This window comes from Dendrobates tinctorius, unplaced genomic scaffold, assembly GCF_039654945.1.
Source record: "Dendrobates tinctorius isolate UK_male_01 unplaced genomic scaffold, ASM3965494v1 ptg000129l, whole genome shotgun sequence".
In the NCBI taxonomy this organism is placed as follows: domain Eukaryota; kingdom Metazoa; phylum Chordata; class Amphibia; order Anura; family Dendrobatidae; genus Dendrobates; species Dendrobates tinctorius.
Window position 1 is genome coordinate 36,737,672 of NW_027361797.1, and position 16,504 is coordinate 36,754,175.

Consider the following 16,504-nt stretch of genomic DNA (forward strand, 5'->3'; position numbering starts at 1 on the left):
TCGCCAGATGAAACTCTTCTACTTTTCCATCTTCTTGTGTCTTTGCCAATTACATCTGCCATTTAATTTGATCTGTGTATTCATTTTCACACCTCTCTGTTAGATGTCAGCATAAATTATACATGAAAACTAAACCTCAGAGTCTGCTAACGTCGGCGAAGGTAACGGTTTATACAATAGAGCAGTTGGCGCAGCGATATTTTCACCAATTTGCACCATTCTTACATTGCCAATAAAATGTTTATATTAAAAAATATTATTGGCACCCTTATATAGAACGACATATAATATATAATGTACATTGGGCCTGATAGATTGCTATACATACTGGAATAAGGGGAAGAGTCTTCTTAATCCATATTATTAACACCCTAATTTGGGTATTTAATTCAAATTATTATTCCAAAACAATAAAATCCATATGTTCTATGGCCAATGCGGTTTTGATGCTGGACGAGGATCTTCATCAGCCTAAAACAGATAGGAGGAGTAGTAGCAGCAATTTAAATTGATAAATGATGATAAAAGCTGAGATAATTGTTAATGTGCTATTCCAAATTTTTAAATAAAGCATCTCTATAAACAACCATAGACTTGTAGACAAATGTAAGATTATGTAGTTGGGAAGAAGAAATAAAATATATAATTATGGGCTAAATTGTAAAACACTGGGTAAAATTGTCATTGAAGAAGACGTGGGTGTATAGTTGGTCGACAAACTGAACTTTAGTGACCAGCGTCAGGCAGCTGCTGCCAAGGCTAATAAAATAATGGGGTGCATTAAAAGCGGCAGGGATGATCGTGACGAGAACATAGGTTTGTCTCTATACAATATAATCAAATAAGATCCAAAATTTTATATGTGCCGATTACTACAATATAAACCCGTCTGTCTCACTATTAATCCATAAAACTGGAGTACAGAAATAGCACAAATTGCATATATTCTAAAAACATCATTTTATTAATCAAAAAATTAAAACAAGTCAAATATTTATACAAACTGATAAACCTCTATTGTGGGACACATAAAAGGCTATGTACTCCTTTAAACCACACAATTAAATTTCATAAGCTTATAAGTCCAAGAGGACTCTATACATAACAATGGGTTGCTATGTCCGCTAATTTGTAAGTAACATGCTGAGGTCTGTCCTGCATTACAGATATCGCATCTAACCCGGCAATGATACCATAGTCTTAGAAGCCACTACAGCAGGAACATCATTATAATTAAACATAATACAAAGTGATCATAGAAACACCCAAGTGTGACACGCCCCCTGAGGAAGAGGACGAAACGCGCATTGGGGTGAGGGACACGCGGCATTTTCTCCACACATGTGAGTCATTTAGGATACAATATTGGGAGTTTCTATGATCACTTTGTATTATGTTTAATAATGATGTTCCTGCTGTAGTGGCTTCTAAGACTATGGTATCATTGCCGGGCTAGATGCGATATCTGCAATGCAGGACAGATCTCAGCATGTTACTTACAAATTAGCAGACATAACAACCCTATGTTATATATAGAGTCCTTTTGGACTTATATGCTTATGAAATTTAATTGTGTGCTTTAAAGGAGGACATAGCCTTTTATGTGTCCCACAATGGAGGTGTTAGGCGTCGGGTTCCTGTCGCTGCACAGCTGGAATCCCGAGCCTTGCATTCGGCAGTCTCCCATTCCTCTCTGGCCGCAGAGGAGGCTGCTCAGCAGACTTGTTGATCCAGATGCTCTGCTCAGACTAGCTCTGTAGGTTTGGTTGCTGCTGCCACCTCTGGTCCAGCTATAGCAACGCATGCTGGTCAGCAGTGAGCTACTCCAGGGACTAAGTCCTCCTTTCGGTCCACTGAGCATGCCCGTGGGATGATCTCTCATTGGAGATCGGAGGTCACATGCTCAGGTCCTTCTCCAGCTCAGATTGGACCATCAGGAAGGTCAGGAAGGTCCCGGAAGGACGCTGCTATAAAAGGTTCGCATGGCCCCTCGGTCATGCGCTAATATAGAAAAATATTAGACCATGTGGAGTGAATGTTGTGTGCATGTATGAATGTCTCTGGTGAATGACTCATTATGAAACCCCTAACCTTGGTACGCATGTGTTGTGTAGCCTAGCCTTCTAGCGCCCAGGCTGAGGTCCAGGTAGAGGCAGAGTCAGAGACTGGCATCAGCATCCACCGGTGGCTTTATCTGAACTCCACGGTGCACATCGTCTGCACTCCATTGTGGTCAGTCTTCATTACAGGCGTCCACAGGTGCGACGCCGCACGCTCAGTAGGTCTAGAGGGACTCAGACCTCGTGTCCTTGGGGCTGAGTTCTGTGACCGTTTACAGAGCGCTCTCTTGCCGAGTGCTGTGTGTCTTAACAGGCTCCGGCATTTATGTTCCACGGTACTGCGGCTCTGTGACATAACAGAGTCCGCTCCTGTTCACACCGGGTGACGTTAACCCACATGTGCCCTTTTGTATACCGCTATATCCATCCGCCATTATTAAGCAGCAGTTAACCACCTCTGCACGGTGGACCCCGGGCTGCGAATGCACCTTATTATTATTTTATTATTTGGTGCGTTCCGCCAGCCCTAACAAGAAGTTTATCAGTTTGTATAAATATTTGACTTGTTTTAATTTTTTGATTAATAAAATGATGTTTTTATAATATATGCAATTTGTGCTATTTCTGTACTCCAGTTTTTTGGATTAATAGTGAGACAGACGGGTTTATATTGTCTCAATACAAGTCACACTTAGAATACTGTGTATAATTTTGGTTTCTGGTGTATATGGAGGACACAACTGAACTAGAGCAGGTGCAGAGAACAGCGACCAAGGTTATTGAAGGAACATGGGGTTATTCATTTTGGAAAAAGCTGTGATCCCCTGCTGTCCTGTCTGTATTCTCTTTTTCTTCCCCCCTTCCCCACCCAGTAGATGTGGTATGATCCAACCATGTCCCTGTATGGTCGGACACAGCCATTACACAGTACACATCAGGGCCACATTTATAAGATTATTTCAGCACATGAATATTTTATTTAACCCCTTTACCCCTAAGGGTGGTTTGCATGTTAATGGCCAGGCCAATATTTACAATTCTGACCACTGTCCCTTTATGAGGTAATAACTCTGTTAACGCTTCCATGGATCCCGGTGATTCTGACACTGTTTTCTCGTGACATATTGTACTTCATGATAGTGGTAACATTTCTTCGATATAACTTGCGTTTATTTGTGAAAGAAAACAGAAATTTGGCGAAAATTTTGAAAATTTTACAATTTTCCAAATTTGAATTTTCATGCCCTTAAATCACAGAGATATGTCACACAAAATATTTAATAAATAACATTTCCCACATGTTTACTTTACATCAGCACAATTTTGGAACCAAATTTTTTTTTTATTAGGAAGTTATAAGGGTTAAAAGTTAAACAGCGATTTCTCATTTTTACAACAAAATTTACAAAATCATTTTTTTAGGGACCACCTCACATTTGAAGTAACTTTGAGGGGTCTATATGACAAAAAATATCCAAAAGTGACACCATTCTAAAAACTGCACTCCTCAAGGTGCTCAAAACAACATTCAAAAAATGTATTAACCCTTCAGGTGCTTCACAAGAATTGAAGCAATGTGGAAGGAAAAAGTGAACATTTAACTTTTTTTTTACAAAAATTTTACTTCGGACACAATTTTTTGTCAAGGGTATCAGGAGAAAATGAACAAAAATATTTGTTGTGCAATTTCTATTGAGTACATTGATACCCCATGTGTCGAGGAAGACCACTCTTTAGGCGCACAGCAGGGCTCAGAAGAGAAGGCGCGCCATTTCAGGTTTTGAATGTAAAATTGGATGGAATCGAGAGCAGACTCCATGTCACGTTTGGAGAGCCCCTGATGTACCTAAACAGTGGAAACCCCCCCATAAGTGACCCAATTTTGGAAACTAGACCCCCAAGGAATTTATCTAGCTGTGTGGTGAGAACTTTGAACTCCCCAGTGCTTCACAGAACTTAATAAAGTAGAGCCATGAAAATAAAAAAATCATATTTTTTCCACAAAAATGATTTTTTTGCCCCCAATTTTTTATTTTGCCAAGGGTAACAGGAAAAATTTGGACCCTAAAAGTTGTTGTGCAATTTGTCCTGAGTGCTGATACCCCATATGTGGGGGGGAACCACTGTATGGGAGCATAGCAGAGCTCGGAAGGGAAGGAGCACCATTTTAGTTTTCAATGCAAAATTGGCTGGAATCGAGATCAGACGCCATGTCGCATTTGGAGAGCCCCTGATGTGCATAAACAGTGGAAACCCCCCAACTCTAACTCCAGCCCTAACCCCAACACACTCCCAACCCTAACCATAACCCTAACCACAACCCTAACCCTAACACAACCCTAACCCTAATTCCAACCCTAACTCTAATCCCAACCCTAACCCTAACTTTATCCCCAACCCTAACCCTAACTTCATCCCCAACCCTAACCCTAACTTTATCCCCAACCCTAAGTCTAACTTTAACCCTAACCTTAGCCTCAACCCTAACCATATCTCTAACCCTAACCCTAATGGGAAAATGGAAATAAATATATTTTTTTATTTTATTATTTTTCCCTAGCTAAGGGGGTGATAACAGGTGTTTGATTTACAATTTACAGTGGGTTTTTATAGCGCATTTTTATGTTTGGCAGCTGTCACACACCAAAAGATGCTGTTTTTGTAAGAAGCTTTTCATCGCTTTATTTTGAGAGCTATAATTTTTGCAGATTTTGGCCGACAGAGTCATGTGAGGGCTTGTTTTTTGTGGGACAAGATGGAGCTTTCAGTGATACTATTTTTATTAACATTCGTTTTTTTACATAGCATTTTATTCCACTTGTTCTAAGCGGTATGATGTGTTTTTTTATGGCGTTCACTGAAGGGGTTAACTAGTGTGATACTTTTATAGATGGGATTTTTACGGACGCGGCGATATCAAGCATGTGTACTTTTCTTGTTTATTTAATTTTTCTACATAAAAATATGTATTCATTAGTGGATTTTTTTAAAAAAAAATTTTACATATTTTTTAAAATTGTTTTCCTTTTTTACCTTGTCCCTTTATGGGATTTTCACTTTTTACACTTTGATTGCAGGTATAATACATTGTAATACACTAGCATTGCAATGTATTTTACCTATGCTGAAAGCTTCTGAGACCATGCTGTGAGCATGGTCTCAGAGGCTTTCTGTAGCTGGATGACCTGGGGGTTGTCATGACAACCCCGGATCATCATGGCAGAGATCGGGCCCTGCGATGACGTCGCGGGGACGCCGATCAGAAGGCAGAGGGAGCTTCCGTCCCTCTGCCTCCCCCCTGAACACTGAGATCGCGCTCAATCACAGCAAATAGGGGTTTAACAGCCAGGGGCTGCGCGGACGCCTCTCCTGGCTGCCAGTGCAGAAGCTCAGCCACTGGCAGCACTGAGCCCCTGCATTGATCGGGCAGGAGGTGCTGATATTTCAGCATCTCCTGCATGATCATGCTGTGATCGGCCAGTGACTGACCGATCACAGTGATCTAGGTGCGGGGACCGACGGCATGGGTCCCTGAACCCGTTGCCGTGCCTCTCAGCTGTCATAGACAGGTGTCGGCACTGAACCACTACTGCGTGTTTACACGCAGTGGTAGTTTAAATGCATGACAGGCACAGTCCGTCATGGTGCTGGAACCTACACACGGCCATGACGGACTGTGTCCGTCTATGGACGTTAAGGGGTTAAGCCCAGCAGAAGGCTCCTAGGAAAGTGTTACAATGTGCTGGGAAGTTATTACAGCAACTTTGTAGTCAGCACTGACTGGAACAGCTCCTAAACTGCCACTATGATTGGAAGCGAGTGGCGGCAGTGAGAAAAAAAACGTAATTTTATCCCTGTAGCCAACACTTTTCCAGTAAGCAAACTAACCAGGCTTTAAACTCTATTTACCAGCAATTTAACCATATGTCTGCAGATAAATAGCGGTTCTCAAGGTGACAAGTTAATTTTAAAGAAATGTCTACAACATTTGTAGAATTTCATTGATTCTTAACATTGTGTAATGTCCTTTTAGGATTCGTCTGTTCTTACTCTCTCTGCGCTCATCACATCTCATATGGAATTGTTATAGAGACAAGCACTTTTTCTTCTGCTTCTCTCATTGTTTTAGTTGGGTTTATCAGAAAAGAAAGAGGTTGGCATGTGATTGTCTCGATGCAAAAATAGAATTAGTAATGGATGGGTGTCTTATAGACACCTCTTAATTACTAATCCGTGGGCTTGATGTCGCCAGATAATACAAAGATGACATCAACCCCAGAAATATGAACCCCACTTACCACTGCCACAAGTGGGAAGAGCCGGGTAAAGAGCCAGAATTGGCGCATCTAATAGATGTGTCTTTTCTGGGTGGATGTGGGCTGCTGTTTTTACTCTGGAGAGGTCAATATCCATGACCCCTTATCAGCCTGCGAATACCAGCCCCAAGCTGTCTGCTTTAGCAATGCTGGTTGTCAAAAATGTGGGGGACCCCATGCTGTTTTGTTTTTTTTTAATTATTTATTTAAATAATTTAAAAAAAGGCATGGGGACCCCTCTATTCTTGATAACCGGCCTTGCTGAAGCTGACAGCTGAGGATTGCAGCCCCCAGCTGTCAGTTTTGCCTGGCGGGTTATCAAAAATACAAAGGAACCTACTCCTTTTTTATTATTATTTATTTAGAATGCAGGCTGATAATTACTCCCATCAGCCGCTCCTGCTCTCACTGTTATTAGCAGCAGCAAGCGTCAGCTGATGGGAGCAGTTGTCGCATCAATTGACACCAGTGACCGGAGGTAAAATTTATGCCTGCGATCACAACTGCTGGCTGACACTGTCATTTGACAGCGTGGGAACTGCGGCTGTCTGACCGGCGGCAAAGATTTCAGTACGGATGCTAAACTTTACTGTTCGGGTTGCCCATTTCTATCTAAGAACTGTTCCAATATTTATGGCCACAACTGCTTATCCCCCTTCCCATATTGATAGTTCTGCTTCACGTCACTTGTCTTATCTATTACATTATTCCAGCGTCCTCTTGTGCATAAATATGTGAACCTTCAAAGTTTGTGTTATTCTATGCCTGATGAAGAGACCTGAGTAGTCTCGGAAGCTTGATATCTGTTACTATCTTTTCAGTTCGCGATTAAACGGTATCAACCACTGAGGACTCTCATCTTAATATTTTTCTATCTACTGGCTAACATGGTACAAAGTACAAAGATATATAGATTTCCTGCTACAACGGAGTCATCTAGTGGTAACATTTGATATTACAGTAATGATTCTGGTACTCTGAATTAATTTAGGTTTTTATATAAATGTACAGTTATGTAAAAAAAACAACAGTGAACACCTTCAAATAGCAGCCATTCTTTAGTAAGGGATGGCTTACTTTCCTTATAAGTATTCCCTGGAATTAGAAGTGACATGAAAGGTAAATGTAGCTTGTATGGTATGATCTATAATAAATGATATGTAGTAGTAAAGCTGCCCCAGCCAGTATATGCACAGACATCAAGTGCTAATGGGTGCATGAATAGACCAGATTATTGGGGAAAATAGAGAAAGGGGAATCATAGAAAACTTGCACAATTCCACTCTCCGACATATCAGAGAAAATATATTCTGTTTTGTTTTGTTTTGTTTTAATGTTTTATTTATTGAAATCTGCAAGTTACATCCGAAAGAAAGCAATCAACAAAGTAGCTTACAAAATTATTATATACGGTAACCTACAAATTCCACTTTTCGGGAGTTAAACAGATGGTTTGAAATATCAATTCATGGCAAAAACTATTGATATATAGAGGTTTAAGGACAACAACAGCCTTAAAGGAACTTCCAGTAGCAAGATTATCTGGGTTCAAATCTGGGTTCTTCCCATCCACACGCCCCTGCTACATCACATATGCCATGATTTCAAACAAAGATGAAGAAGAACAAAAAAGAAGAAAAGAAAAAAAAAAACAGTATAGGGAGTAAAGGGACAGGAGGTCAAGTAATGAAAGGGAGAAGTTGGGAGATAGGGGTGGAATATAGGGGAAGTAAGGGGAGGGGGGGGGGAGAGGGGAACACTAGGCAACAAGGGTTTCGTCCACTCTGATAAAGCCGAGCAAGGAGGCCACTATAGCCTTATCAACTTCTACTAATGGATCTGAATCGGGTCCATGGGTGCCATACTCTTTCAAAAGCTGAAAGTGAGCCATTCACCAAGGCAGCCAGTTTGGCTACTTGATATAGCATATCTACCTTCTCTTGCAATTGGGATATAGATGGAGTGGTAGTTGTCTTCCAGTTCATAGGTATCAAAAGTTTCGCTGCTGAAAGAATGTGTTGAGTCAACAGAGCAGTATTCTTATGTCCAGTCGGTGACAAAAAATTTAAGAGCACTATCTCCGGTGTCAATGTAAGCTTTTTGCCCACAATTTCCCCGATATAATCCTCTACTAGTCGCCAGAACTGCAGCAGGGGTGGACAGGACCACCACATATGTAAGTATGTTCCCTCCGAGTCACAGCATCTCCAGCATCTAGTAGAAGACCCCGTCTGCCAATAAGTGTTCTGCTGTGGTGTAATATACCATCTGGCGACAATTTTAAAAGAATTCTCTTGTGTTCTAACGCATTGTGATGGGCCATGAGAAGAATTATAAATGTGTGATATTTGATTTGGGGTAAACTTGTATCCCAAATCCTTTTCCCAATGTGTTATATAGGCTCTTTTGAGGCAACAGTCAGTTATATTTAAAATCTGGTAAATAGACGACATTATCTTTTTGGGTTTATCCTTTGTTGCACAGAGAGTCTCAAATGCAGTCAGTGGGCGGGTAACGTCTGCTCCTAAAAGATACTGTGCCAAGGAGTCTCTTATAGAGCCGAATTGTATAAAGGTCAAGTTGGAAAGCCCTGGTTGCTTCTTCAGTTCCTGAAAGGAGGGGAGTGCCCCGTCCGTTAAGAGTTCATCAACCGCTACATTTGCCAGGGAACCGGGTTTGATTAGATCATTGTCTCGGGAATAAGATGCGTGTGGCATTATATCTGCCAACTTGAGTAAGGGGGACAAAGGGGGAACTAGAGTTTTCACCAATCCCTTCCATAATTTTAAGGTAGCTTTGGTGTGTATATTAGGTAAATTTTTGTTTATGTTTTTACAAGGATATGCCAAAAGGATGGATCTCAGGGAATAAGGTGCTAGTGCTTCCTCCACCTCAATCCACTGCTTATTGTTAGGAGACCGCAACAGGTCTACCACTCTGGTAAGCATTGTCGCTTGGTAGTACCTTACTATGTCTGGTGCACCCATCCCACCCCTCGATTTGTTTAATGTTAATGTCCTGTATGCTAATCGGGGCTTCTGCTTTTTCCAAACATATCTGCGGAATAATGTATTAATTTTAAGAAGATACGATTTGGGGATGGTTATAGGGAGCATTTGGAAGATATATATGAACTTGGGTAAGATTAGGCTCTTCAGTAAATTTTTCCTTCCCATCCACGACACATACGAGTCCCTCCATGATTTCATGATGGTTTCTACTGAGGCAATTAGGGGGGGAATATTCTGTTGAAAAAGGTCTCTATCCGATCTTCCTATCTTTACACCTAAATATTTGATATATTGTTTTGGCCAGGTGAATGGGTATGTACTTTTTAGTTTAGCTAAGGTATTCGGGGACATATGTATGTCTAGCGCTTCCGACTTAGACATATTTACTTTAAAATTGGAAATTTTGCTATATTGATCTATGAGATCCATCAATGTTGGGAGTCCCAGCAAAGGATTAGTCATCAAGACTAAGAGATCGTCCGCAAATGCCGCTATTTTATAGTGTGTCTTATTGATACGAATACCCTCTATTCCCTCATGTATTTGTATGGCCTTTAAGAGAGGTTCCATTGCTAGCACAAATAACAACGGGGATAGGGGACAGCCCTGTCTTGTTCCGTTCTTTATAGTAAATGCATCTGTTGTAAAATCGTTAATCCTAATATGTGCCTTGGGCTTATCGTACATTGCCATTACGGCTGCTATAAACGCTTCAGGTATCTCAAACTTGATCAGCACTTCCCGTAGGTATACCCAGTCCACCCTGTCAAAGGCCTTCTCTGCATCTGTTCCAAGAAGCATCAATGGGAGTTTACGATTTTTTGCGTATTGAAGAAGGTGTAATACTTTGTGGACATTATCCCTTCCCTCCCTTCCACCCACAAACCCGGTCTGATTTAAGGAAATCAAATTTGGCAAAGACTTGGCCATTCTTTATGCCATCAGCCCTGCTAGGATTTTTAGGTCCACATTAAGGAGAGAGATTGGCCTATAGCTACTACATTGCTCAGGATCCTTCCCCTCTTTGTGTATTAGGGATATTCTGGCTGTAAGCATTTGGTTTGGCAATGGGTGGCCTTGTAAAACTGCGTTGCAAACGTTCAATAAATGTGGGAGTAGGAGGCCAGAGAAGGATTTATAGTAAAGTGCTGAGAATCCATCTGGACCGGGCGCTTTCCCCTTCGGGCACTTTGACAGGGCGGACTGTAACTCCCCTAGTGAAAAAGGTCTAGTGAGATATTGTTTTTGGGAATCAGACAAGACAGGCAGATCTAAAGTGCTTAGGAAGGACCTAGTGTCCATGCTTCTTTTAAGTGCGGAATCGGCGTTATCTTCCGGACGGAGATTATATAATTTCTTATAGTAGTCAAGGAATGCCCGCTCCATGTGCTCAGGAGTTTGCGAGCTTAACCCTTGTTCATTCTTGATTGAGTTAATCAGCGTACCTGACTGCCGCTTCCTTAGTTGTGATAACATTAATTTGGATGCTTTGTCTCCATGGACGTACATTCTGTTTTTCCATGTTGCATAGAGCTTAGCAGATCTCGAGTTTAATATGTCTTTAAGTTGCTGTCTTTTTTGTTGCAGCTTCTCTAAGCTATGTTGATCTATTTTATGTTTATGTGTAAGCTCCAGCTGTGATATACTATCATAAAGATCCTGGATTTCTTTTTGTTGAAGTTTATTTAGAAAGGAAGTGATAGATATCAACTCCCCTCTGACAACTGACTTATGTGCTTCCCATAGTATCTGTGAGGAAATTTCTGGTGAAGCGTTTTGCTCAAAATATTGGGAAAGCACTTTGTTTATACGTGTCTGTACCTCGGTACTTCCAAGTACTGACTCATTGAGCCGCCATACTCTATGTCGGGGAAAGGCTTTAGATAATGAGAATTTTAACAAAACCGAAGAGTGATCGGAATAAATATTCGGGATTATTTTCGCCTGTTGTATATTGGCAAGCATTTTACTGGATATAAAAATATAGTCTAAACGGTGGTGAGATTTATGAGGGTGGGAGTAGAAGGTGTAGTCTCGGTCAGAGGGGTTTAGATATCTCCATGTGTCAATCAATTGTAGAGATCCCAATTGTGACTTTATTCTGTAAAGATCTTTAGGTGAGAGCGAACTTTTCTGTTTGGTCGTGTCTAGCAAAGGCTCTAATGCAACATTCAAGTCCCCACCCACTATCAATGCACCCTCTCTAAAGCCATCAATTTTTCTCAGTGTTGAGAGTACCCATCTCAATAGTTTTTTATTTGGTGCGTATAAACTGCACAATGTTACAAGGGCACCGTTTAGTAGACCTTTAACAAAGATGTAACGACCCTGAGGGTCCGCCATAGTTTCTCTTAGCTGGAAGGGCACTCCCCTTGCCACTGCTATTGACACTCCTCTGGAACCGGATTGGGTGGTTGTCGCATGAAACCATTTATCATATATCGAGCTTTCAAAGGAGGGCAATTTATCCGGTTTGAAGTGCGTTTCCTGAATAAGCAATACTGCTGCCTGCTGTTTTTTGAATAGTTGTAATGTGTGGCGTCTAGTGTTTGGAGAATTCAGCCCATGTGCGTTAAAAGAGATGAATGTGTGTACCTTATCCGAATCCATCATGTTTCTGTACACAGCAGCATCCTTGCAGCTCACGACGGAGACGAATCCCTGTGCCTATGGGAGTGGGGAGGGGGTCTAGGACAAGTAGACCAGACGAAAGAAAGAAAAGGGTAGAGAAAACAAAAAGGTGAAGAGGGGGAGAACACAATATTAACATTATCCATGTTATTATGTTGCACAATATCATTGACCAATATGCCAACGTACCATAGTTACCTACTGACATTGTTTCATAGAGTGCCAGCTTGAGGAAAATTCCAATCAACCTTATAAACTAAATATGAAATATGAAATGCTCCATTCTAGGAGAATGCCCAGTTTGGGCTGTAACTAGATCTAGGTTGAAACCTTACAACGAATTATTGGATAGATGTGGCAGCAGTGCTTACCCATATTTGGAAAAGCACGCCAACCCCATCAGATTTGCTTCAACCATACTCAATACCCCAACTGGGGTAGACACCAAGAAAACTTAACTGCAAAATCTGGGTCTAACCCAAAGATCAAGTATTGTCTCTGGAGTCCTTAGGAAGCGAGGTCTTTGTCAGCTTCCTTTTCAGCCTTTGTGATTTTGGCGTCAGGGCTATCTGCCACGCCGGGTCATCTGGTAGCGGGTGCAATAGGGTCGCCGAATGGAAGGACTCCAGGTCCGGGTAGGCCTCCAGCTCAATCCCCAAGGATTCACATGCCTCTTTGATGTCTTGTGATGTTCTTGCTGAGATACCTTTGTCTCCATTTGTGATATGTACTCCAAACGGGAACAACCATCTAAAACGGATGCCTTTTTTTATCAATGCTTCAGTGAACGGTTTCAAGATCCTCCGCTTCCTGAGAGTGCTAGCCGATAAATCCTGGAAAAGTTTAATTTGTGAGCCTTCATACGAGATCTCCTGCGCCTCCCGCGCTCTGCGAAGAACTAAGTCTTTTGCTCGATAATCGAGGAAGCGACAGATCACATCTCGTGGAGTTTCCCCTTGAGAAGGCCTCGGACGCAATGCTCTGTGTACTCTCACCAGTTCGATTTCCTGTGGATCTGATTCATTAAGTAGATCTTTGAATATCTCTTGTGTTGCTTTCCATAACGCCTCAAAGGCCACCGTTTCAGAAAGGCCTTTAACTCTTATGTTGTTACGACGTTCTCTGTTTTCATGATCTTCTAGCACCGTGTGAATTGTATGTAGTTGGAGTTCATGGACTTTTAAAGAGTCTAGTACAGCGTTCGAACTTTGTGTCATGGCAACTTGCGAATTTTCCAATGTCTCAAGTCTGTGGCCTTGAAGTTTTAGGTCGTGTTTTATCTCTGCAAGTTCTTGTCCTATTGGCTCAAGAGCTTTAGACAATATACGTTTGATGAACGAACGAGTGACTAAGGCCTCTCTCGCTGTGCTGCCTGTGTCAGAGTCACTCTCCGGTTCAGAATCTGAATCTTCTAATGAGGTCAAATCACGAAGCTTGGGTGGTTTAAGAGAATCTGACGGAACCGTTTGTTTTTTAAGAAAGTCATCCATGTCTGTTTGCGTAGTGGATTTTGTAGGTTTGGGCATGCTCTTTTGCGTTTTTACGCTAGATCTCCCCATTTTTGCAGTTATCTAAAGCAGAGAAGAATAGAGCAGTTTGAAGATTAGAATTCCTCTCGCTGGCTATGAATTTAGCTAATGTTCCATTTTATGCCCAATCTTATAAGTGATAAACAATGGAAAGAGATGTCGTTCTGGCTCTGGTCACTAGATGGCAGTCTATAACCACTTTCTGCTGGTTTTCCAGAAAATCCTCTCTTATATCCATTCAGCTAGGTATAACATGGGTTAATTAGAAAGCAGATAAGGGGGGGAGGAAAGGTGTAGGGACAGCACTGGTGGGGGGGGGAGCGCTTAATACAGATCTAAGGCTCCTTATATTACTCCCTTCTCTCCTCGCACCCCTCGGGTCAGACAGTCTCAGGCCCCCACTTGATTAATTGATTATCTCCTTTATTGCTACGGAGTTAGGGAGAATGACCATGCTCTCCTGATCCTCTGTCCCCTGAATCAGACCCCCCTGCTCAAGACACTCCGTCACCTTGCTTCTGTTATTTCAGCGTTACCTCAGCTCCCGGAGACGCTTGATTCCCTCAGATCTCTCTCACTGATTGCAGAGAGGGGAGGAGGCTGAAGCGTGCCGCTGCACGTCTATTCTAGGTCCCGGGCCGCGTGTCTTCTGCAAGCCCGACGGGACTATTTTCAATGCTGCGGCGTGATACACACTCTCTGTAGCCGTCCCCCAGCTATGAGAACAGTAGCGATTTTGTGTGTCCTGGTCTGGGGATTTCGCAATGGTACCTTATCTGCAGGGGAGGGTCAGCTCCGGGGTCTCTCTTATCTGACAGCCTTAGGTCAGGGGTGAAGTCTTCTGCCCGAGGCGATGGTGCTGTTAGCAGTATATCCTTCCGCCACTCCGGCAATCTCCCGCCTGCAGGGCCTCAGTTAGATGAATCCCTTCTTTATCCCGAACGTGACTCACCACCCAGGGTCTATGCGATCCAGTGGGGTCCTGGTTTGGGTTGTAATGCGGGGATGGTATAAAAAGAAGGCTCTGGTGATATTAGAGCCCCTTTTGGTGCATTTGTCCGGGAGCTCAGGTTTCCTGCTTCTTGCTCCACCAACGTTCAGGCTCCGCCCCCCCAGAGAAAATATATTCTGAAGATCCAGCCGGCAACCATAGCTGGAGATGAGACTAGTCTAGTTTTTCCCTGGAGATTGACAAGTTTAACCCTTGTGTGTACATATGAAGAGACCTGTCAATCACATATGGTGGTGCCGGACTAGCTTAGTCTCGGCTATGATCCCCAAAACTTTAAAGTATATTTTCTTTGAAACCTCAGATGTGTTGAGAGTCACATTGCAGATAGTGAGCTGACATGGGGAATTATTGTAACCTTAGGCTAGGTTCCCACAATGAATATTTGATGAGTTTTCGATGTTGCAAATTTTCTGCACCATCTCTGCACCAATTAAAGTAAAATAGGAAACTTGGGAATTATGTCCTTGTTATACAACTCTGTTTAAAATTTTGGGTGACCCAATGGCTTTGGTCCAGACTAGGTGCAAAAAGGGATGTGGCAGCATTTCCGCAGAAGAGGAGAAGGATGTGCTAAAATCAGTAAGATCAATTTCAACAAATAAGGTACAGAGAAGGTTCCAATTATTTCTTGTTCATAGAGTCTATAGGACCCCTAAAGTTCTTTATAAAATGGGAATTCAGATGGATTCCTGCTGTCCACATTGTAGGGAAGAGTAGGTGGACTTAATGCTCATATTCTGGATGTGGCCTAGAATAGCTGGGCTATCGGAAGGTATGGGTATAATAGTTGCAGAGGGATTTAATGTTCAAATTCCTCTTAGCTCAAAATCCTGAGTGACTGGTTGGGCACGCAGGAGGATCGCCCCAGATACAGTTGTCCTTTGCTAAAATACTTTAGCAGGCTAGAAAATCTATTGCTAATCATTGGCTGGCAAACAGTCCTTCTTCAGTAGAGAAAGTGTTCCAGAGTTTATATAATACAATTCTAATAGAAAAAAATGCATACTTTAACAGAGGTGCTGTTGGTAAATTTGGGAAAGTATGGGGAGACAGGATTGGGTGCCCAGCCCACGTCTCGGAGGCACTGGCAAGTCTCCGAGGCTTCTGCATATTGCCACTTATTCTGATGTAACTTCTGGACTTTTCTTTCAATAAAACTTACTGATTAAAAAAAATAGGTTACTTGAATTTTTACAAAAATCTGCAACATCAAAAACTCACTAAATACTCATCATGGAAACATAGCTTTAGAGTAGTGATCTGTGAAAGTCTGGAGTGGAAGTGTGCAACTTTCAAAACTATACGGGGTTAGGGTTAGGATTAACCCTAACCCTGATGCAATTTGGTTGAGCACATTTGTCAGCCTGGAGAGGGATCAATTCTAGGAGAGTCAGATGGGACTGTGGGAAAGAATGTGTTGAGTACTATTACGTTATGTTATGTTGTGTTGTATTTAGTGATGAGAAGATCCATGAAAATTCGGTTTCTGGTACTTTAGCCAAACTTTTTCCCAAACTTTAGCCAGAACCCAAACCTCACTGAAAACAATAAGGACCCAAACTTTTCCATTGGAAAATATGCTTTCTCATTCGAGTGTTTCTGTGTGAAGTACTAGTGAGAGGGAGTTCCACAGATGAGTGTGAAGTTAGCATAGTTAGCTAACAATACCCTGAAGAGAGTCACAACCATTGTATCCAAAAAGTCTATGGCCCTGATTCATCATTATTGCTTCTCCAGTTTTCTGGGGTAATTTTCTCTTTTTTATTGGCTTCCCTTTTGCATTTGCGCCTTATTGTGTTTAAGTTTTGCCCCATTTTTTAAGATGTATTTTTATTCCTGAGTTTTTTTATTATTTGTGCTCAGCAATATTATTCCTGATGTTTTTAGACAGATTTATGAAATACGACTTTTTTCAAATGTTGAATTTTTTTTCTTCCTTCTCACT

At 41.8% G+C, this 16,504-nt stretch overlaps 1 long non-coding RNA gene across 1 annotated transcript in view; it reads right to left on the bottom strand.

The window, feature by feature from the left end:
- Nucleotides 1–375: 375 nt before the first annotated feature.
- LOC141047719 (uncharacterized) overlaps nucleotides 376–16,504 on the bottom strand; it is a 77,874-nt gene continuing 61,745 nt past the window's right edge. Inside the window, exon 3 of the long non-coding RNA XR_012219896.1 lies at nucleotides 376–471. This is a non-coding gene — a long non-coding RNA (uncharacterized lncRNA). The remainder of the gene's footprint in view (nucleotides 472–16,504) is intronic.